Below are 23,809 nucleotides of genomic sequence, written 5' to 3'. Positions count from 1 at the left end.
TCGTTAGTTAAAAAAAAGTGCTCATGATCTGGATTTTAATCTATGAAATGCCAGGATTGTTTGAACTGGTTCATACAAGCAGAGGATGAATTATTACTGCTGTTCATCAACCAGAATGATTGCAGAGAAACAGGAGCGACTGAACTACAGCTTATACACTCGCAGTTTTTACAGAGTGTAAATTTTGCCAAAAAAAAGACAGATCCTGGGAAGTCTCATACCTTTTCAGCAGCTCTTGTGATGACATATGAAGTGTGGCAACTGGCTGCAAATTGCTCATCTTTCTCTCTGTCACACAGAAGCAATTTAATGTTGGGAGCAAAGCTTCTCAGGCATGAGACATCTATGTGATACAAGTCGTCTCTTGTGAGAAGACAAATGAGAAAGACAAACGAGGGAAACCAAACTAGAAAGAAAGAGAAAAACAGGCTGAGCGTAACAGCTTGGAAACCTGTGCCATCTTCTTTTTTTCTCTTCATGTTGCCGAAGGCAGAGCGGGCTGTATCTGTGAGCGCAGATCGCATTCAACAGGAGCCACAGGGGCAGGACATGTCATCGCTCCCCAGAGTTTCCCAGCACCCTCAATCTGTCATGACACGTTCACACACACATGCGCACACAGCTAATGCGCACTCATACAACACCGAAACTTGCACAAGAGCAGAACATACCAGCTATCTGATCTGTTTTCGCTAATTGTAGATTAATCTCTGACAATAACAAGGAGTTCTCCTTTCAGCCATCATCAAACATTAATAGTGAATATCATGGCAGGATGAAAATGTATATTAGCTCTGAAGGAGAGATGTTTTTAAGGTCATGGTCTGCAAAGGATCTCAGCACCAGCAAGTCACAGAATGTCACCATGGCCTCATCAGTTTACTCCACGTCACACGAGTGTGACAAAACCAGTTCATAAGACAGATGTTTAAAGATGGTTCAAACGATTTTCCCTCGAATGCATAAATGTAGATGGAAAAAATATATAAATATATCCCTGAAAATGTTATTCAGCACACTCCATCACACTACGACACTGTCAAAAAACATGGAAAACAAAAATGTTGCATGGCAGACAGTAGCACTGCCTTTTAAATACTTTAGCAAATAGCTCAAAAGTAGCATCTCATATAGCAGCCAGTGTGGCTGTAGACCAGACTGTATATAAAAGATGGACATAGCCACAGTGAAGTCATCTATTCATTTCTGGGTGACAGTTTTAAAGCCTTGGTTTTGGCATTTTTGTAGCATTGGACTAGAAAGTAGAGGTGCATCTGTAAGTCACTGTGATATTTCATTATTATTTATTGATAATATTAGTACACTTTAAATATTATCACTACTCTTATCTGTATACATCAGTACATCTGTACATTTGTCCATAGTACATGAGTACCTTTCCTCTCTGTATAGCTATATAAACATCCGTATACTGTAACTTATTTGTACTGAATCTTTTATTAGCTATTCCCACCTTTTATACTACTCTTATCTGTATATAATCTGCTCTTATTGCACTTACTGCTCTTGGATTTCTGATTAGATGCAAACTGTATTTTGTAACCCTTTATTTATACATGTGTAATGACAATAACGTTGAATCCTAATCCTTTTATTTATTGTTCCTAAAAATAGAGCTTGACTAATATATCGGCCGATGTTAGCTATTTGCCAATATATCGGTATCAGCATTGATCATGGCTGATAATTGAAAATGTAAAAAAGTAAAGAAGACACAGGAGAAACATTCTTTAACCATGATATGAGTGTCGAGATGGCCTAGTTCACTGTTGTCATCGTGTTTAAAATGTCAGGCGGGCAGACCATAAACAACGAATCCATGACTTGCCGTGACAGTAAAACATGATTAAACCGCATTGTCATATTGTCTTAGTCAGGACTCATAAATAACTACACATAACAATTGTTTGGGAAATGTTTTGTGTGTCTGAAAGAAAAAAATATCTGCCAAATATCTTAAAAAATCCTGTATTATGTCTGACTCCTGAAACTCAAACCGAACAATGTGAAACAGCATGCACCTGTTTCTCACAGCAGCCACTGATTATGCAGAATTTTAACCCTAAACACAGTTTCAGCAGGTGAGTTCGCTCATTGGACTTCAATCGATTTAGTTCAATTGTGAACTTTTTACTAAACAGTGTTTTAATCCTTAAATACTAGCCAATAATAGCTTGCTTCTTTCAGAAAACACATTGCCTTTCTGAACATATAAGTTCAAAAAAGTAATTATTTCTACTTTTAAAGATACTTTATTTCATTATTTTTAAAAGAAAGTTTCATATTTAATTGTTTCTTTATTTATAAACTTTAGAAACAGAAATTGAAACGAAAAAGAATCCTCACATCCATAAAAATTTGCCAGCTTTGCAACATGAAAGCAGTCTTAGCAATCCCTGTAGGGAGGCAGAATAGAATAGTCATATAAGGAAGTGTTTTATTAATAAAGGACATGAATAAAACAGTATTAAAGGATATAATGCAAAATAAAATAGATGAAAACTAGGCCACTCACGTAATGAAAAGTAGCTCTGCAATGACTGAAAGAAAATTGGCACCACTGTGAGTTTTGACAGATTTAGAGATTTGGTGGGAGAATTATATACGGTCAGCTGTCAGTGTGGAAATACGGGGGTCTCTGTGGTGGAGATAAGACTTTTAATGAGAAACAGGAGTTACACGGAGGTCCTAATCCCCTCTATCATCTCTCCTTTGCCTTTTATAGCCAGAGTGTTTAACACACTCTGGGCACACACGAGGCCAGGGCAAGTCAACGACCCTCAGGAGAGGTCACGAGGGCAATCAGCACTTTGTATGACCGAGGAGAGACACAGTATTCATCTAATCCAGAGAGAAATATTGTCTGAAATAAAAAGAAGAAGTTTCACTGCTGCTGAGACTGTTGTAGCACTTTGAGGTTTTTCGGCCCTAAAACAGAATTACAGCCTGTCAGAAGCTGTAAGAGGAACAAACGTCCTCTATCGAGTGAAAGGCCTTCAGCTGGATAAGAGAGGGATGCGCTCCCTGTCAGAGGACCTAATCGTGATATCTGCCCTGCCTTTTTACGACAGCAAGCCTCCACTCTGTGGCTGCGCATTTCTAAGGAAAGGCCGAGATGAAGAGAAATAGCAAAAAATGCGATCGTCAGAAGAGACCGCAGTCACTCCTGACAGTGAAAGCGTGGATGCAATTATCACTACGATGCCTTACTTGTGTCTCAAAGAGAGACGTCACAGGAAAATGATGCTGCTGCTGATTTTTCACAAGAATATGTTCCCCTCTCACCCCCTGCACTTCAGCTCTGCCTTTCAACTCGGCCTTTTGTTCCCTCCTGCCTCTTCATCGCCTCTTCATCTTCCTTCCAACACTCCTGACTTCTGCTCGCTCGCCGCCGCCCCGTCGTACCCGTTGGCCCTCGAGAATCTTTGAAATTTCCCTGAAATTGAAATGTTGTAGTGTCTTGCCCTGCGCTTGACCGCCTGGGACTGAAAATAAGTCTGCTTCTGTCTCTGTTTGCTCTGAAAAGCTGTGTTTTCGGTCTCGTCCTGTTGCTTCACACACACAGTACGTATGCGCCATAAGAAGAGTGCCATTAATCTCCTTGTCCCGTGAGAACTGTGTTGTTTGTGTGAGTAATGAGCTCTGTACGTCTGCAGTGTGTCTCTGTTGTCTTTAATTGGTGCAGCGTGACTCTATTAGAAGGATCCAGTGTAATTAGAGTCTTCTACAGAGCGGGAATCCAACGTTACCGCTTTTTAAGTCTGACTTTTTTGGGCATTGAAGCGCTGACTTACTCAGCAGCCATCTGATGAGTGATTAAGTGGAAGATTATTTTAAGATAAAATATTTTTTTGAATGTTCTGTATTATTTCTCTCATAATTATGTATCAAAACGGGTCAGATCATTATTGTGTGTATGTAACTGTAGCTGCCACAGAAACATTTGTGTCGAGGAATGTGCTCTGTGTGTGTGTGTCATCACAGCTCCAAGGGGACCCAGGTGTGTGAAAGAAGCCATAAGGAGCTGATAAATAACGATGCTCCCGTCTGCCCTTGCATAGATGCCTCTGCATTTATTTTCCAATTTGCACACAAGTTGGAGAAAAAGCAGGAAAAAAGCAGCTCCCTGTTTGAAGCAGTTCTTCAGTAATCTCTCTGAACAGATACAAAATGTGGATCTGTAAATATGTAGCTGCAGGCAAGGCAAAACCATTTTTGCTACAGAAAGCTTCCTGGTTTCTGTTGCTAATCCGCACGAGTTATTAAATCCAAGTTTGGTAGCCGGAGTTCTAGTAACCAGTCATGTTTTGGCTGGGTTTGCAAGCGAACTGTACTTGTAGGGAGCAAAAAGAGGGACTGTGATTTGGCTTTTATGTTAGCTTTTTAAAAATCTGCTATAAACCTTGAAAAACAATCCCCAGAGCTCATCAGAAATAGCCAATGGGATTTAATGTTTGGCATCTGTTTTGCTTCTTCAGCGGCTGATTAATGTTGAATATTAACACTGAATAACATTAGTTGGGCTTAATTTATCTGAATTTCAGGAGTGGGACCATACCTCATGGTCTCTCCTCCTGGTGCTGCCTATATACACACTTCTGGATTACAATGTGTTTATACTCATTTTCAAGACTGATCTGAATACAATATATGCCAAACATATAGTGAAGTTAGTTTTTCATGCATAAAGGTACAAGTAACAGACGGATCCATTGACATCTAGATATTCAATCAGTTGTATTTATGTAGCCCTGAATCACAATAGTAGTCTTCATATTGTGAGGTGAAGACTCTACAGTTACACAGATCTATCTACTGATTATAAGAACGTGTACCTAAAACCAAACTATAAAGCTCGAGAAAGATATAGAATTACATTCTACTAAAAATGACGATCAGTTGAATATAATCAGATAGTCTCAGGGTCGGACTCTAAGTCTAACTAAAGCTTTAGTCATGTACTTTCAGCTACTCCCTTATTTCCCAAGGGATCACCACAGCGGATCTGCATGTTTGATTTGGCGCAGATTTTAAACCGGATGCCCTTCTTGATCCAACCCTCCCATTTATCTGGGCTTTGGACCAGTATTAGGGGAACACTAACTGTGACTCCTGTAGGGTGGGTTTGTGTCTCCTGCATGTACCATACAAATATTAAAATCTAAACACCTTTTAAGAACAAACAGTTTTTTGGAGTTAAAGTTGGACCAGTCTGGTCTTATGTCTCATAAGGTGATACTTCTGATCCCTGAGGAGGTTTGTTTCAGGTTACGTGATCTAAAGTTATTAGTGGATTTAGTCACAATTTTTTGAATTAGTGGCTAATTGTCACCATTAGTTTTCACCATGCAGCAGTCCTGTTGTAACAATAACTTCAAAAAGTCTGTGCTAAATTTGTCCAGCGTTTGCTATGGATGGACATCCACTCATAGTCCAGTGTTCGGTCAGCAGGTTAAACAATCAGTCTGAATGATAAGCATGATAAGCGTTTTGTATTTAAACCAAAGGCTGTGTACTGTGTTTGTGGCTGTGAGTGTTTTAAGGATGATCCATTGTACAGCAGAGTAATGCTGCTTCACAGCCGCTACTGCTGACTTGCTGACCTCTGTCTGATTGTGTCAGCTCACAATTAGCCGGGTGCAATTCGTGAGCTGGCTTTGTGAATTTAAGTCTGAGGACTGCATGATGCGGCTGTTGTTACTTTACATGATTAGTGGATGATGCAGCCTTTTTGAGCTATTCATTCTGCTCCCAGAATACAAATTCAAAGGGAAGTTTGTTTTTCTGAACAACAGACAGATGACTCACACTTCTGTCTTCATATTGGGTGATTTTTTTTTATGAGGTGGGTGGGAGGGGTTTATTGTGTGTGTGTGTGTGTGTGTGTGTGTGTGTGTGTGTGTGTGTGTGTGTGTGTGTGTGTGTGTGTGTGTGTGTGTGTGTGTGTGCAGTTTTCAAGTGCAGTGAAGCCTTGATATCCGATCTCCCTCCTGATCAAGGTGACTTGGATGGGTGGTGTGTTTTGGGAGAAGTGGCTCGACTGCTTGGATGAAGATGTCAGGCATCGCTGGCAGGTTTGGGACCGCTGTGCTTTCTGTGATATGACTTGTAAACACATTCCCCTTGCTGAGCCGTGCATCACGCACGCACATCGATAGGGCTAGTTCAAATAGCCTTAGTCATTCTGTTTTCATTCGTGTGTTTATGTGTTAGTCTCTTTCTCTCGCTCTGATGATCTGTATCACAGTAGGCTTGACTCAGGTTTGATGTCACTGTCATGCAGCCAGTTTGAAATCTGAACCTCCCCGCTGGCCATTGATGCCTGAGGAGGGAGATTTGGTAGAAACTAAATAGAGAGCAACAAAGAAACTGAGACAGGGAGAGTGGGGCGGAGAGACAAAAGAGAAAGCAGGATACTGCTTCACCCTCTAGATCTGTATATCTGATATGAGTGCGTGCAGCTACGCTAGCTTCTCCTGACTCTTAGTTCTCTGTTATTTTTCTGTTCAGGTGGCAAGGGTTCATGACGCAGGATGAATGGCAAAGGATAATCCCCCAGCTCACAAATAATCAACTTACACCGTCTCACTGCCTGTCTGCTCGCACCCTGTGTCCTGCTTTGCTCTGAGTTATTGATCTAAAAGCTTTACTTGTTTATTCTACTTTGGAGCTTCACTCAGCCTCAGTCAGGTTTCAAGGGATCATTGAGATTCCTCTTTGAGTGTGTTTTCTTCTAGTGAGTGCTTCCATTAGGTATCGTGTTGTGGTTTAGTGTAAATAACATGGCCTGAGTTGTTTTTCTGAGGGTTCTGTATGCGAGTGTAGTTGTAAATTTATTTCTATCCTTAACCTCATTGTCTGAATTCTCACACAGTCCTTTGAATTTGTGACCAGCTAATATCTTCCACATGATGAGATGTTCATCATTTGCAACACACACACACACATTGAAGAAATGAAAACTTATTGATTCACAGATTAGATTTAACATACTTTACTTTCACAGCCTAAACAAAGCTAAGCAATGCAATTCTTGGATCTTCTGTTCAAGCGCATCCCATGTGTTCTCTATTGAACTGAGATCTGGTGACTGTGGAGGCCATTTGAGTTCAGTGAATTCACTGTTATGTTCAAGAAACCAGCAGCCATCAGACTGTGGTCATGTAGAGATGGACATGGTCAGCAACAACATTCAGGTAGGCTGTGGGGTTTAAATAATGCTCCACTGGTAGTAAGGGGCTCAGATTGTGACAAGAAAATGTTCCCCGCACCTTTACATTTATTCTACCAGGCTGAACTGTTGATGCAAGATAGGCAGGATTCATGCTTTCATATTATGCATACCAAATTCTGACCCAACCATCTAAATGTCAAAGCAGAAGTTGAGATTCAGACCTGGGAATGTTTTTTACATGTTCTGTGTTCCACTTTGGGAAATCTGTGTGAATTGTAGCTTCACCTTCTTGTTCTTAGCTGACAGCACTGGCACCGTGTGTGGTCTTCATGTGCTGCAGGCTAGCGGCCCCCAACCTTCTTTGTGCCACGGACCGGTTTATGTCCGACAATATTTTCACGGACCGGCCTTTAAGGTGTCGCGGATAAATACAACAAAATAAAACCAGTACCGGTACCAAAAAAAAGAAGATTTATTCATAACACACGGGAAAAGACCCAGGGAAACCGAGTTAATGATAAAAACGATTAAAAAATAACGATTAAACGCCGATAAAAACCCTGAAAACCATAAATTTTACACCCGAGCCTCAACTCTCGTGGCCCAGTACCAAACAACTCATGGACCAGTACCAGTCCGGGGTTAGGGGACCGCTGCTGTAGGCCATCTTCATCAGGGTTTGATGTGTTGTGCATTCAGAGATTCTCTTCTGCATACCTTGGTTGTAGCAAGAGGTTGTTTTAGTTACTGCTGCCTTCCTATCAGCTTGAAACAGTGTTGCTATTTTGACCTCTGGCATCAAAATTCTTACTCATAGAACTGAAACTCACTTCTGTAAACCCTAGAGATGGTTCTGTGGGTAAAAATCCCCTTAGATTAGCAATTTCTGAAATATTCAGACCACTCTGCCCAGCACCAACAACCATGCCACTTCCACATCTTCCACGTGATATATATGTCTAGTTAGTTATTTTTGAATATATTTGCCAGTGAAGCTTGTGACAGTAACAGGCTTAATATACACTGAATGCTTTGCTAGCCAGCAACAGGAATGGGTGCAGGCCTTAACCAAGGGGAGCCTGTGGTCGCTCCACTTATCTCAGCATCATCATCCCTCAGCTGGCTGGTAACAATATTAGATAAGACCTCTTGAACTTCAGCAACCAATCATTATGACAAATGACAACGTGTGACTGTGACAGTAATAGTCAATGATTTCTTTGTGAACTTATTAAAAAAGATAAATTAACAGATTAGGCTGCTGCCTGGCCCTCCTGAATTTGATTTCCTCGCACAGGTTCATGTCGCACTGTGATAAAGCCACATGTTCGGTCTGTGGAAGTCGTTGCTTAAGAAAAACCCAACAACAGCAATGCTGAAGCAGATGGAAATAATTAGAGGATAAAAACATCATTTATGTTAAAGAAGGATGTGCTGAGCATCTAATGTGTAATAATGTTTATATTAAATAACTGATTATAAAACCTGCCACTTCTCATGGATGCTGTACCTTTATCCTATCCCCACTGGGCGACTACAGTGATGCCAATTCCCTCTGTCATGTACAGTCAAACCCACTTATACACAGTGCTTGTCAAACAGTGCCAAGGCTGTGAACCAACTAACAATCTGCATTGTGTGTGTGTGTGTTTGTGTTTGAATGTGATTTCCCATTGTGGGCTGATTGTGCCGCAGTGAAGTGTCTATAAAGCAAAGATGGATAAACAGCTCTTCTTTGTTTGGCCCCTAACGTTGGCAGCACACAATCCATCGAGCAAAAGCACACACTCTGTCAGTGCAACACACACACACACCGACTCACAGTCGCACACAGATAACATGTTTATTGTCTGCGTTCAGTTATCGTCTCTGTAATGATGGCCTTATTTTCCCCTCAACTCAACACTACACTTGGCTTCAAAGACATCCCACTTACTGTGTGCCAATTGTGGTTCTCTTTACCACAGACATGTGTTCACGCACGCACACAGACACACAGGGCAGGTGGATTGTTAGCACTACAAAGAGGGAAGATACTTGCAAAGAAAAAGGTGGTGGCTTTGACTTTGTGGTGTTTAAGAATAAAAGTGTTGGTCTAGTTTATTTAGAGCGTTTTTCCATCTCTTCTATTCTACTGTATTCACACTCCAGATGTGGTTCGGCATTATTACACTTCTCTTACTTATACCCCCTCAGGAGAAATTCTGATTTCTCTGCAGACTTCTGGGTTTTATTTTATGCACATTGTTTAGATAGTGTCAGTAGATTTTGATTTTTCAGATTCGGTCAGGTGTAAAATCTGCAAAATACAAACAACATCCATTGGTGTTATGGATTTGCCATGAGGCGTGACTCAGTTGCAGTGCTTTACAAACCCTCTGCCAGTGCAGTTGACAACAAATCAATTTGCCATAGTTGCCGAATTTACCCGAAATAGTCACAGAATCTGTAAATGACGTGAATTACGCTGTTGTGTTCTTAATGAGTTTTCAACAAGCGTTTCAGCCGTCGCAGAATTTCAATCCTGGTGATTAGATGCTTCTTATCAAAATGCTCCGTGGAAATTGTATTTAATTTCTCTCCTTAAAAGACTTCTTCACAGATTTAACAGTACATCCCTGTAACACTGAGCACTTCATGCGGGATCGAGATCAGTGAGGCATCTATGCTGCTAAACCACAGCTTTTAACACGTGTGCTCTGCTGCTTTTTAACGCAGTTACTTGTGTTTTTTAATTTTTTTTGATGGGGTGCCGCAACTGACAATTATCCAACAAAATTTAACTGTTAGTTTAATTCCATCAAATGGCCTACACCTGTACATGTCAGGTCATAATGCTGATTCCAGTGCAATTTCCAAATGAAGTAACCACCAAAAATCAAACAGTGCTTTGTTTGAACATTTAGTGTCTTAAAAAAATTGCAAATAGATTTTTTTTTTGGGAGGGGGAAAGCAAACAAAAACAACACATCTACACAGCAAAATCTCCAGTGTTAAATTAACACTGGAGAGTGTCTATAAGGGTCCACACCTCTGAGTGTTAAATACAACACTGTTGAGTGTTAAATTAACACTTTTGACAGTGTTATATGTTTAAAAGTAACCTAGTCAGTTTTGAAGATTAACAATGGCTAACACTAACACTGAGCAGTGCTGATTTTCTAACACTGGAAAATAACTCAAAATGTTAGAAATATTCCAGTGTTAGAAAATCAGCACTGCTCAGTGTTAGCCATTGTTAATCTTCAAAACTGACTAGGTTACTTTTAAACATATAACACTGTCAAAAGTGTTAATTTAACACTCAACAGTGTTGTATTTAACACTCAGAGGTGTTAATTTAACACTGGAGATTTTGCTGTGTATGGACCATAAACAAAAACTCATTTGAAAAAAAACTTTTTTTGTTTGTGAAAATATTGAAGTGTCATTTTCTGGCATCAAAACCAAACTGTGTTTGTAGAGATTGTAAAGATTTCTGGGGAACCACATGCTTCCACTTTTGAGATTATTGTGGTTTTATATGCACGGGCAGTGTGACTGTATTTGCCTACTTATGTAAACATGCATGTTGTAAACTATTAAAAGCAGTGTTTGTGCTGTTAAGGCCTTTTTTAGTATTTTTAATAGACTCGTCTGAATAATTACATGGCTGGCTGTGAGGTACAAACCACACAAAAAGTTTTTATTTTTCTGTCATGATACTGTGTGTGTTTGTGGGTTTTGGACCTTGTGGTTAGATTCTTTGTTTGGTGTTATAGTTCTTCTTATAACCGATTCATAGCTTCCTCTGTGTCTCCTGTCTGATCCTCTTGTGCCAACTCCCTGATGTTAAGTTCATTGCTGTGTATGTGTTTTCTCCTCTTAGTAGTTGTTCTCACTTCCTGTTTTATTTTGGTAGTTACTTGTCCCTGGTGTCTTGTGTCTTTCCCTAATTACCCTCATGTGTATACGTTGTGCTGTCCCCTCAGTCTCTATCTCACTGTCTATTAACCTTCCTGGCATGTCTCAGTTTTGAATTTTGTTTATTCTCTCAAGTGTGGATTTAGTTTCAGCCAAAATAAAGGCTTCTTTTTGCTTTACTTGTGTTTCTGTTTGAATTTTCACTTCAAAGGCAAACATTCAACTTTTATACTACTCAGCTAGTAGTTAGCAAGTGTTTGCAAACAAGTCTGCATCTTCCATGCAAACTACAGCCAACCAGCTTTCTGCTACTGACCATAGAAATCATAAACTGGTTTTTGGTGCAGCAACTGATTTCATCTATCAGCTGCCAGAAACCTAAAGGAGCTACTCACTCTCTAATCTGGGAAGACTGTTTTACCTTGCAGTTGATGGCTGTATCACATCCAATATGGCGGACAACTCTCCAGCGGTGCGCAGATGATATCATGTGAGAAACCTCTATAGTCACTTCTGGCTCTAAAATACCAACATGACTGTAGCCAAAACACTTTCACAATAGAAGGGCCAAAGTTAATGGGTGACGAGACGTCGCTGTAGCTATGTAGAAATTTATTATTTATTTATTAGCTAACTATCATAAGCATCGGCGTTGCTCCTCCTACTTACTGAAAATGAGTTCCTTTGTAGCCAAGTGTTTTTAGTATTTGTAGTGCACGGTGCATGCTATTGCATTTGACAATGTAAAGGCTCTTGTGGCCGCAGTAAGAAATGACAATTATAGACTAAGCAGATGTCTTCCATTGTTAGCCTCACAGGTTGAAAAGCACGGGTGTAACAGTTTACCTATAAATCAAATATCTCAGTAAGACTCTAAAAATTGTCTCACCTAAATGATTTATTGTTCAGTTACACCTGTCCTACAATTCAAGATGTCTGGTGGAGCTGAGTAAATGGCGCGTGTCATATTGATTAACCATTGGTTCCTGACAATTCTCCTGCTGACACTAAAAGTTGAACTATAAGCCTTAGAGCAGGGCACTTTGTTTTTAAATTTCCTGATTCTTTTGGACGTAGAGTACCCTTGACAACACCACAGACTCAAAGCCACTTTAATTTTCTATTTTTATAATAATCAAAACATTACCAAGATCGAGAGCCGCTCTGTGTCATGTTAAAACTACCAACAACAAACTGGAGGACAGATGGAGGCACGACTTTAGTTTTGCATGACTTTTAGCACATCACACGAAATCTGGTCCACACACGCCATCCTGGCTTTAATGTGTTGTTTGTGTGAGAAGAGAGTGTGCATGCATTTGTTCTCTTTGCCTTGATGTATGTCCCCGCGTTCATCTCTAAATCAGCACACAGATAAACAAAGTGCATATTCAGGGATTCTTAACGATGGGTGCCAAGGATTCAGATACTGCAGAGCCGGGGAAACATTCAGCATCATCACTATATAGAGACACAGAGAACAATAACGCTTTTAAAGCAACAAGACGTTACTGTCCAGGCTTTAGCTTCATATCAGTGCTCTCCAACAATCACACTGATTAACCCTCTCTTGCTTTGAGTTTGCATGAATTAAAGGGTGGTCTGTGCTCTGGTACTTATCTGCATTTAGGAGCGTTGAACCCAGACGCACACTAACATGTACACACGCGCACACTATGGTATGTTAATCATGTGTGTTTTCCTCAGATGATCAGAGAACAGACTGAAGCTGCTTATTGAGATATAGAGCCGAATTAACTCCAACTGCTGAAAACAGGGACGCATATGCTTCAGAAATACAAATACCCTGAGGGTGCATGTGTGTGAGGGTGCACCAGCATCTGTTGGCTGCTGGATGTGTTGCCATATCATTAGTTCTGTGTGGTTTCCATGCATTTGTATTTACTTGCTTTTACCATTTTACCTTGACTTTGCAAACACTCCATGAAAATGGACATTCTGACAAAAGCCAAGAGACAGTGAGTCATAGAGACACGATCAAAGGTCAAAAATATTTCCAAAAATCATTTATGCTTTAAAAGCTTGACTAATTTATAGAAATACATCATTCTTGAAAGAGCTGGTCTACATGAATAGAAAATGATAATTTTCTGAGTCAGATTCTGTGTATTTAATTATAACTTACTCGCTCTCTGTTTTTTTTTTAAAGCTGAGTCGAGCTGTGAATAAAATTTAGGTTGTTTTTACTGGCTCTTCAGGACCTCCTTTGTTTGCTAATTACCTGTACTTATCATTATAGCCATCCAAAGAACATGCAAAGTAGCTTCTCCCCCATTTATCTTGTATTTTAAAATAACTGTCATTTTAAAGCTCAGGGATCAACCAAAAATGTAATTAACTGGTAGCACTCTGTACGGTGGCCCTGAAAGGTCAAACACACTGCAACTTTAGAAAAAAACATGAGCAATTAGAAAAGCGTTTTTGGAAACACAAAACACTTGTCGATATTGTGAATGGGGAAAAAGATTTGAGGTAATGTGTGTCTTATTTGCATGATTCACAGAATCTGGCACATACATGTTTGCTGTTGGCCGTTTATGTTAGCTTGTTACTTACGCACGTTATTGTGTCCCCAGAAACACTAATGTTGTGTTTCGTGAGTTTGTTTGTTTTCTGAGCTTTGTTTTTTAAATTGTTTTTTAACACTGTTGTGTGTGTTTTTGCAGGTTTTCTATATTTGCTGGTATTTTCTCAAGTTGCAGTTTGTTTGACCTCTCAGGGCCACCGTAACTTTAGCATAAATCTAAGAAATGACTAGCTACATGTTTGTTTTGATTGGTTAAACACCACGATGACTTAGGAGGCTGGTGCAGCATTAGCCACCATGATAAACCAACAAAAAAAAGCCCTTAAAATCACATCAGTCACTTAATTTTTTTTTCTCTTTTTTTTCTTGCTAAAAGTGCTCTCCTGCACAACTTGAAAGCTGCCCACCATCCATAGGGTGGCTATCTTCTCTGTGATCTGCATTCCTACATTCCTGTGCACTCTATCATCTCCACTGTCCTCTATCTCATTCTCGCCTTCCTCTAAAACCCATTCCTTCTTTTTCGTCCTTTCTCCCGTGTTTAGGATTTAGTCATAGATTGGAGGTTGGATGAGGTTGGATGGAGGCAAGCCAGCCTTGTGATAAGAGAAGGCTCATAAGTGAAGAACAGGCTTGGGACCTCATTCTCAACCATACCACGGCCGAGAGATGAGAGTGATTTCAAGCTTCCTGTTCTGTTCCCGAGGAACTGCTTGTTAGCACCGGGGCCACACTCTGCGGTGAAATGAGTGCGTTGGAGATTAGGGTGAAGAGGAAGGCGTATGCACATGTGTTTGAGCGTGTTTGTTTGTTCATTTTACACACACATGCTGTTTTTCTTTGATAGCTTCCCTTAAGTTGCTGATGCAATCTCTTTGAGGCTCTTTGGAAAAAAAAGGCCTCTTTCTTCTGATGCAGAACAGATAGTCACGGCTCACAGAGAGCAAAAAGCAAAGCAGGAATAAGCAAAACAACAGCATGCTACATTCAGCATCACATCCTCAACTACTGGAGGCAAGGAGAAGGCATGGAAGCAGGTGTGTGCCCGGTGTGTACGTGTGTGTGTGTGGTTGGGGGTACAGACAAAAAGGCTGTGGAACATCTGGATGCCGGTGATAGCTCTGCTCACACGCGTTACGAGCCAAATTAATCAAACCTGGTGGGGAGACTGTCGAGTGTTTGTGTGTTTGTGTACGAGGCGTGTATTAAGAATCGATCCACGTCCTGGACGACACGGTGCCGACGTATAGTATACCAGGGATGGTGGAGGGATGGAGAGAGGAGTGGAGTGAAAGTATAAATCAATGGGTTGACGTCTGCAGGGTGACTGCGCTCGATAGTGGAATTGGTCCCGCTGAGAAGAGAAGCAGACACATTATGTAGCCTCTTCTGAAAGTCCCAGAAAAGGCAGCGAGAACAACCTCAACAGTTTCTTACACACTCTTCATGAACAAAGCTCAACCCAAGACTCACTTCAGGATGTCTGCTGGGAGGCTGATAGTCAAAGATGTTGACATCATTGAGGTTTATATGAACATAAAATTCAGCAGTAGCACCATTTTCTTCCCTTGGAGGTCTTTCGCTTGTAAGAGGGTGTTTTTTAAGTTCAAGAGGTGCTTCGGTATACACAAACTTCAATGAAAGATTTTTGAGAACAAAAATCCCATATTTAGTTTGTTAAGGAATCTGGAGGCTCTTGCGATACAAATGTTGTTTGAACCTTGATCTAAATTTGAATATCTCTGCACATTCATGGCTCTCAGAGGATGGATCTGACGATCTGACCTGGAAGATCTTTAACTTCAAGACCACTGAAATATCTTAATAACATTTGGACTAGTTGTAATGAAATTTTGTACATACATAACAAATTCCCAGTAAATTGAAATTATGCACCAAGGCAAATATAAAAAGGGGCACAAGGTTGGCAAAATGCAGCACATTCTTTTATATTTCTATGTAATTCATTTATGATTGGCTTTCCCGTCTTTTAGGAATTTTAAATGCCTGTAATCTCTCGTGGCTGTGTGAATAAGTGCATCTAAAATGTGAACTCGACTGTAAAAGCCTAACACTAACCAAGTCATATTGGTGTCTAAAGCCACTGCAGTACTTTTCTTGCCAGCGTGTAACTAATTTATTTTAGTGATTAAACCCAACAGTGAGTGAAAAGGAAACAAGTGAAAGCAGAAATGAAAAGTTATCAACCTTCAGCCAACATTTATGTTCTTTGGAAAATACCTCAGCTGTTTCACATGAGATATGGTCAAATAATCATATAGAGTCGCGTTGCCTCAAGTTGCCTTCTCTCACAGGAAGCACAAATCACGATAATCCAGTTCGCTTCTACATGCTCATTTTGTTTGGAGAGGATGCTGCCTGTGTAGAGTGTGAAGGAGGGAGGACACATTGTCTTTAGCACCACAACCAGGTCAGATTCCATATTTATATTCTTCTTCGTTCAGACGCTCCCTTCAGGGGTCGCCGCAGCAAATCTGTGTGTGTCCTTACCACGTTCCTCTGTCACATCAACTGTCTGCATTTCCTCCTTCACTCCATCCATCAGCCTCCTGTCTGGTTTTCCTCTTTAGCCCCTGCCTGGCAGCTCCATATTCAACATCCTTTGTCCAACATTTCCTCCCTCCATCCTCCGCACAAATGTCTCAAACTTGTCTCTGAGATAAACACTTCTAATCCTGTCCATCCCGGTCACTCCAGCACCACTCCCTGTCTTTTTGTCAGCCATACAATCTCCAAACCTGGTCCAGGTCTCTCTACCTAGGTCAGGGGTCGGCAACCTGCGGCTCTGGAGCCGCATTAGTCCTTATACTGCGGCTCCGCGTGGTTTGGGAAAATAAATTACAAGTATTTACCTGAAGTGTATTTTTTGTATTAGTTCTTTTTAAACTTGTAGTTCTAAATTGGAAGATTATTGTGATATTGAAATATAAAAATAAAATTATATTTTATTATTTTTTCATCACTCAAAATAAGCGTCACACTCGCGGAAGCCGGTATATCCGCCGAACCGCCGTGCATTTATCGAGACTTTCAACCCCGGGTAGGCCAATTATGGATCCACAATATGTCAGCAGCTCCACCGCGAACTATGTTAAGCACAGATGACAGCTTACAGTCCTGCGTAAAGATGAAAGTGACTTCACTGTGCGCAGAGGTTCAGGAGCAGAAGTCCCATTATAAACATATCACAGCAGACCCGGCGATGTTTTCATGAACATGCTTTTCGGCATCTCCTTATTCACCACTTTTCACACACGGTTGCTGTACGCATACAGCCGGCTGTAGCTTTGCAGCTCACAGCCCGACAACACAACAGCAAAGAGAGCACAGACTTTAAGGCGGCGAGGCGTGATTGCGGGTGCAGCTCAGGTGCGTCCGCCTCCCATGCAGCGGCACCGCAGACCAAGCCCCGCCACACACATTTACCAGGTAAAATAAATATAAGTAAATAAATAAATATTTATGCAGAATTTTGCAAATATTTATTTTTTTAATTTTTTAGTATCATAGTGCTTTTTTCCAATTATTTTTTAAAATTCAGGTCAAGGCTCTGCTATGCTCCAAAAGCCCAAAGGCTCTGCTCTGCTGGCAGTACACAACAGTTTTTGTTTGCTACATGGATCATTTTAGTTCAGCTGGGTGTCTTTCCTTTTTGTTATATTTCTTTAAGAGTTCAAAATGTGTTCATTACATAAATAAAATGTAATTTTCTCTGTATCACTTCATGGATTTCATAAGCAACACACTTTAGTTGTTCACACAAAGCATAAAGGTAAAAAAAACCAATATATACAGTGTTATCTTCATTTTAGATGTCAAAAAGTATTTGCGGTTCCCAGTGTTTTCTTTTGCGTGGAAACCGGGTCCAAATGGCTCTTTGGGTGTTAAAGGTTGCTGACCCCTGACCTAGGTCTTGTAAACTTCCCCTTTCACCCTTGCTGTTTTGTCACAAATCACCCCTCCATCCACTGAAACAGCTCAACGTTTCCCACATGGAACATGGAAACAATGATTCATTATGACTCTACTTCTCTCATCTACATACTTGTTGATGGTTTGGTTGATATTTGTGCCCAACTAGGAATAAACTGAGATCACTGTGTTGATCCTTTTCGCCTGTGGATGCAAAGAGAGATCATTGTAAGCTTTAATTGTGGAACCCCCCTCGGAGGTCCCCGGTGTGCAAATCACTGAGGTAGAGAAACCACGAATGTGATTAAACCAGAGGTGTTTCTCCTTTCAGCCTCCTCCTCTGATTGCGACGGTATTGGGAAGGCAGCGGGGACGGACTGCCATCACTTATTTGCCAACTTGACTGGCGGGTCGATAAGAATTAGCATTTGCCTCTAAATGAAACCTTTAGGGATTTGAAAGCCACTGTTCCAGCTGTCTGTCTGACTTGCGGCTTTAAAGAAAATGCATCTTGTCACTACTTCTGTTTATGAATTATCCAGATCAGTTTTTGACTCCTCGTATTGGATTTTTTTAAGGAATAAACAAAAGAGCACAGCTGTTACCGTGTGTTTGGCTTTTTCCCTCTTTATACGCGCTTGTTCTGAGCGCACGTGACTTTTTCTAGAGGAGGGAAGTTTCCTCTGTGGCCTTGCCTCTGTCCCATGTTAATGTGAGTGTATTATATCAGCATTGATTTTCTCCCCTGCATTCCTGCTATCGACACATGAATATATCACATTAACTGCTGAAGCACGCTGGGTCAGGGGTTTATGCAGTGGTCAATGCAGCATCAGGAGGAAGATAAAGAAACTGTAGACTCAATTCTGGGTGGGCTCACTGCTCTTTTCCCTCTTTCTCTGTGGGAATTACAGATTTCCGTTTTACAGTGTTTCAGTTTGAACTGAAGCAAATTTACATCACAAAAAGGGAGATTTTTAAGTGTTGTGAAACTTTGCTTTTTATGTAAGAAAACAGACAAAGCAGCACTTATTTAAGTCTTTTTCATGTTGCCAGCCGCCCTCAGATAGATGCTGTGTTTATTGCCATTTATCTCTCCGTGTTTTAACCACCCCTCCCTCGTATTCACTCGTGTCTGTCGATGAGAGCAGGTAGCGTTGATGGCTGTGAAATTAAATTAAACGTGCCACCCCCCCTTTCTTCAGCCTTCTCCTCTGACATGCAAAGGTTTTAATGATCATGAAGCTGGGAAGCATTCCAAATGGCAAACGCTTAATTGAGAAAAATGAAAGGGACAGAGGTACGATTCATTCATCTAAATAGAGGAACGTGGGGTGCAAGGGGTCGCCCCGTCTTCAATTTCTCATTTTTTCCCCCTCCCCTTCAGCTAACTTGCTCAAAAGGGAATGTGAGGAAATTTCATTATGTGAGGTGTGGGATAAATCAACATGACGAATCTCTCTGCTCACCATAATTGTGTTTTGCTCAGCAGAAAATCAGACAGGGGCACCACTGGATGTTGGAGATCGTTTTGGTCTTTGGTGAAGGTGACGTGAAGCGTGATACTGAAGCAATGCACATGGAAAAGCTCTCAAGATTTCACACAAACATGTCTTTTTTAAATGAAATTGCACAGTTGTGGCAGTATTACTTTTGTATTTTATTAGTACTGATAATACAAGTATGTATAACTAATAATGGATTGCATTTATATAGCGCTTTTCTAGACACTCAAAGCATTTTACAATTCCACTATTCATTCACTCTCACATTCACACACTGGTGGAGGCAGCTACAGTTGTAGCCACAGCTGGGGCAGACTGACAAAAGCAAGGCTGCCATATCGCGCCATCGGCCCCTCTGGCCAACACTAGTAGGCGGTAGGGTGAAGTGTCTTGCCCAAGGACACAACGACCAGGACAGATAGAGCTGAGGATCGAACCGGCAATCTTCCGGTTACAAGATGAGCTTTCCAACCCCCTGAACCACGATCGCACAACTACTGAGATTCCTGCTGTGTTGAAGAAAAGGAAAGCAAATGTTTATGTTTTTCAGGTGGGGGATTGTGGGTGGTTGTTGTTTAGAGCTGCATCGGTCTGGTTTTCTCTTTCTTTCCCTCCACTTGACTTTCTGTTGTTCTGTTTGACATCTGATGCTCTAAACCTGGTGGGTCTATTTCTGGGGACTAGAGTAGTTGCAGTGCTGAGTTTGACGTCTTTTGGATGAGCAATCTTCAGATTTTAACTAAAAGTGGCTGAGCGACTGCTGCCTGCTCCACTCTGTGTGTCGGGAGTGTCTCATTCAGTGTGTCCGAGTGAGCAAATCTGCAATTGATCAATATTTTAAAATCTGAATTTGTTTGCACTCTGCTGTCTTACAAAATTAAAATGCTAATTTTTACACTGAATACTGATGGTCATACTACTGCTACTAGTACAAAAACTATTAATATAATAATATTAATAATAACAATAATTTCCTGTTGATCATTAGTCTTCTAAAACACCAAAAGCCAAGACAAATGCCATTTTTTATTTAATTGCAATTAATTCAAAACATTTTTAACTAGGCTTTAATTAATGTGACTCAATCACTCAAAATCACTTTTACTTTAAATGTATGACACTATTACTTTCTAATCTTAAAGTACCTTATCTTTCATTAAAAAAGACTTCTATCATTGCTGGATGTCATTATTTTAGTGTAATGTCTTGGTGTTATCCATGAATCTGGATTTTGTTATTGCAGTGAACATCGGATGTCAGGCTAACAGATCACTTGCTCCATGTCCTATACCTGTTTTCTTCTTATAGTCTACTCTCTTTTATATTTCCATCTACTTTAATGTCCAAACTTTTCTTGTTTTTTGTTTTTTATTTGAGTCTCAGTGAGTGTCTTTGGGGAAATGATGTTCAGAGCCTCTATTACTTCAGCCCAGGCCTCTTTTTTGTAAACTGTCATCACTCTAGCTGAACCACTTTGGAAAGTGGGTTTTTCTGGCTTTCTCCTCAGACACTCTTGTGTGTTTAGATCGATTCTGATTCACGAACTTTCACTGTGGTCAGAACAAAATAGGCTGGTGTGCGCAGGCAGTATTTGTGAATGAGGCCCATTGATTGTGCGATTGACACTACCAGGCAAACATGCTTGAAACCCTGACATGAGCTTCCTGTTCAAAGCTTGTCGTCGCAGACCAGGGCAAGTATTCATGGACACATACTGCACACTCACATCTGCTGCACAAGCCACAAATGCATTTTCCTTCCAAATGTGTCAACATTTAAAGGGAAATAAGCAGGTTTTTCAGTGGTATGAGATTTATCGTCAAGAAGCATTTTTACAACAAAGAAGTAATTGACCAAAAGTTTACATACACTACAATAATCATTTTAAGATGCTATGATATGATACACTGTGAGAATCTGACTTCCCATAAATTTCTCAGTTGATCTTTCAAATGTACATGTATATACATCCATCCATCCATCCATCTTCATCCGCTTTATCCGAGGCCGGGTTGCGGGGGCAGCAGCCTAAGCAAAGAGGCCCAGACCTCCCTCTCCCCAGCCACCTCCTCCAGCTTATCCGGGGGAACACCAAGGCGTTCCCAGGCCAGCCGAGAGATATAATCTCTCCAGCGTGTCCTGGGTCTGCCCCGGGGCCTCCTCCCGGTGGGACATGCCTGGAACACCTCACCCAGGAGGCGCCCAGGGGGCATCCTTGTCAGATGCCCGAACCACCTCAGCTGGCTCCTTTCGATGTGGAGCAGCAGCTGCTCTACTCTGAGCCCCTCTCGGATGGCCGAACTTCTCACCCTATCTCTAAGGGAGAGGCCAGCCACCCTTTGGAGGAAGCTCATTTCTGCCGCTTGTATCCGCGATCTCGTTCTTTCGGTCACTACCCACAGCTCGTGGCCATAGGTGAGGGTAGGGACATGTATATACAATTATGTTATAAAAGATTTGTAAACGCCATATAGTTGTTGGTAGTGTTGGTCAAGTTACTTGAAAAAAGTAATCAGTAACTAATTACTGATTACTTCCCCCCAAAAGTAATCCAGTTACTTTACTGATTACTTATTTTCAAAAGTAATTAGTTACTTAGTTACTTTTTAAAAACATGATTTACAACCTGAATAGGTGATAAGGCCATAGATGTTTCAGCCCAATTCTACTTTTTCTGCATAATCCATCATACAAAATGTAATCAAATGGAAAAGTCTCTTTTTTAAACTTGTTTTATTAGTTTTAATCTTTTAACTTTATCCATTAAGCAAAAATGTAATTATATGCAACATTCTCTGACTGGAAGAAATTTGTTTAACATTTAAACCTATTTTTTGCACATTCCAGCACATAAAATAAAATAATTTTTTGTGTTTACACTCACTCTTTCAAATAGATGCAAGTAAAACACAGCAGAAAATAGATAAAATCAAAGACTCAGTGGTCCTGTTGCTCTATTTTCACCTGTATAGCAGGAGTGGGGCAGGCGGAGGTTTGCCCTCATGCAGGTGTGTCGCAGCGGTCAGTGGAAGGATACGGCAGTTTCTCTGTAAATTTCACATTTCCGTGGCAGCGTACTCGGTGCTTGCTTGGATGTTTAGGGTTTTTTTTCGCTGTAAAAAGAAATTTTCTTCCCACGCAGTGAGCAGCGGACGCTAATGTTTTTGTCACTTTTTACGGAATCAAACTCAAAGTAAGGTCAGTACTTCCACACTTTAAACGCTGCACGGTCATACTCTCTCCGCACTCGTTATATTATCCATTGTTGATCTGCACACAGCTGTTACGAACGTCGCACTGGCTTACGTCATTGTCATGAGACACTCTCGCAAAAAAATCACGGTTTTAGTAACGCAGTAACGCAGCATGCTTACGGGAAAGTAACAGTAATCTAATTACCTTTTTTGCAATAGTAATCCCTTACACTACTCGTCACTTGAAAAAAGTAATCGGATTACAATAACGCACGTTACTGTCCATCTCTGGTTGTTGGCACTCACAGTGTTCATCAAGATTGGTCCAGTTGTCTTGGAGGAGATGGGATCATACAAACAGACGTATTGTACATACGATATCATCGTTATAGTGTGATGACATTTACAACTGATTTGGTTACTAGTTGTGAACAGCTGACCGCACAACGCCCGCTGCACATACTCAGACCAGTATTATCTGAGACTCTAACAAAGACATCCAGACGAAACTCAACATGTACCTCAAGCTGAGGTTCTGGAAGTATTTTTTTATTTTTCAACCATGACTAGATGTAGAACAGGCTGCTGACTGACGGTTACTAAGAGTCAGAGTGTTTGCAGATTACACATTCCCAAACGTCTTAGCCCAGTGATTCCCAAACTTTTTTTTTGCTAGGCCCCCTTTTGTTGTACAAGAAAAATGCTCGGCCCCCCCCGCGCGCGCGCACGCACAAACACATCCTCCAACTACACACACCCATATTCTGCTCCATTGCGGTTTATTTCACACCTTAAACATTTAGTAAACAACTAAGCAAATACAAGTAATCTGCAATAAATTACAGGTAGTAAGAAAATAAACTACTAACTCTTTTATGCTACGTCCACACCTACACGGGTATTTTTGAAAACGCAGCTGTTTCGTTCACACGTAAACGGCGTTTCGAATCACCGAAAACTGAGATTTTTTGAAAACTCCTTGTTTGCGTTTACGTGTGGACGAGGAATACAGAGTTCGTCACGCAACGTCAAAGGTATGTGCCTTTTTTCACGTCACGCTGTGCGCCACATTATTGTTTACATGAGATGAATTGCAGAATGGCAGATAGAGACAAAATACTGTTAATCTGACTATCTGCAGGTTTTACACACTTACATACACACAGTTACTGTCCCTCCATTTAGAAAGGCAGAGGCGTCATGGTGTGATTATTTTACGTGTAGTTGTTTTTTTCCTGTGTAATAATATTCAACATTGCCATCAATACATTTTTCAAAAAATGCCTCTCTGTGCAAAATGGGTTTAAAGACATGAACAACTGTAGGATACTGTTTGTCTGTGATTTGAACCGAGGGAACAAATCATGGCAGGATCAGCCTGATGTTATTTGTATCCCGCTGTAACTTTACTGTGTAAAGAGCTAACAAAATGTCAGGAGTAGTTAGTCATTACAACAAGTGTTTGTGAACTAAAAATCAAGAATGTGGGATACTGTTTGTCCGTGATTTGAAGAGTCCAGCGGTGCTCCCG

At 40.7% G+C, this 23,809-nt stretch overlaps 1 protein-coding gene and 1 long non-coding RNA gene across 2 annotated transcripts in view; both read left to right on the top strand.

The window, feature by feature from the left end:
- The window catches only part of LOC120745184 (transmembrane protein 211), a 122,018-nt gene that overhangs the window by 56,549 nt on the left and 41,660 nt on the right, over window positions 1-23,809 (top strand). The window lies entirely within an intron of this gene.
- Window positions 5,948-20,101, top strand: LOC120745185. The gene is made up of 3 exons (XR_005698578.1): window positions 5,948-7,642; window positions 7,825-7,829; window positions 20,092-20,101. It is a non-coding gene; the product is annotated as an uncharacterized LOC120745185 (long non-coding RNA).

This window comes from Simochromis diagramma, unplaced genomic scaffold (genome assembly GCF_900408965.1).
Source record: "Simochromis diagramma unplaced genomic scaffold, fSimDia1.1 OVJJ01000050.1, whole genome shotgun sequence".
Classification (NCBI taxonomy): Eukaryota; Metazoa; Chordata; class Actinopteri; order Cichliformes; family Cichlidae; genus Simochromis; species Simochromis diagramma.
This window is presented reverse-complemented; position numbering and strand designations above follow the sequence as displayed.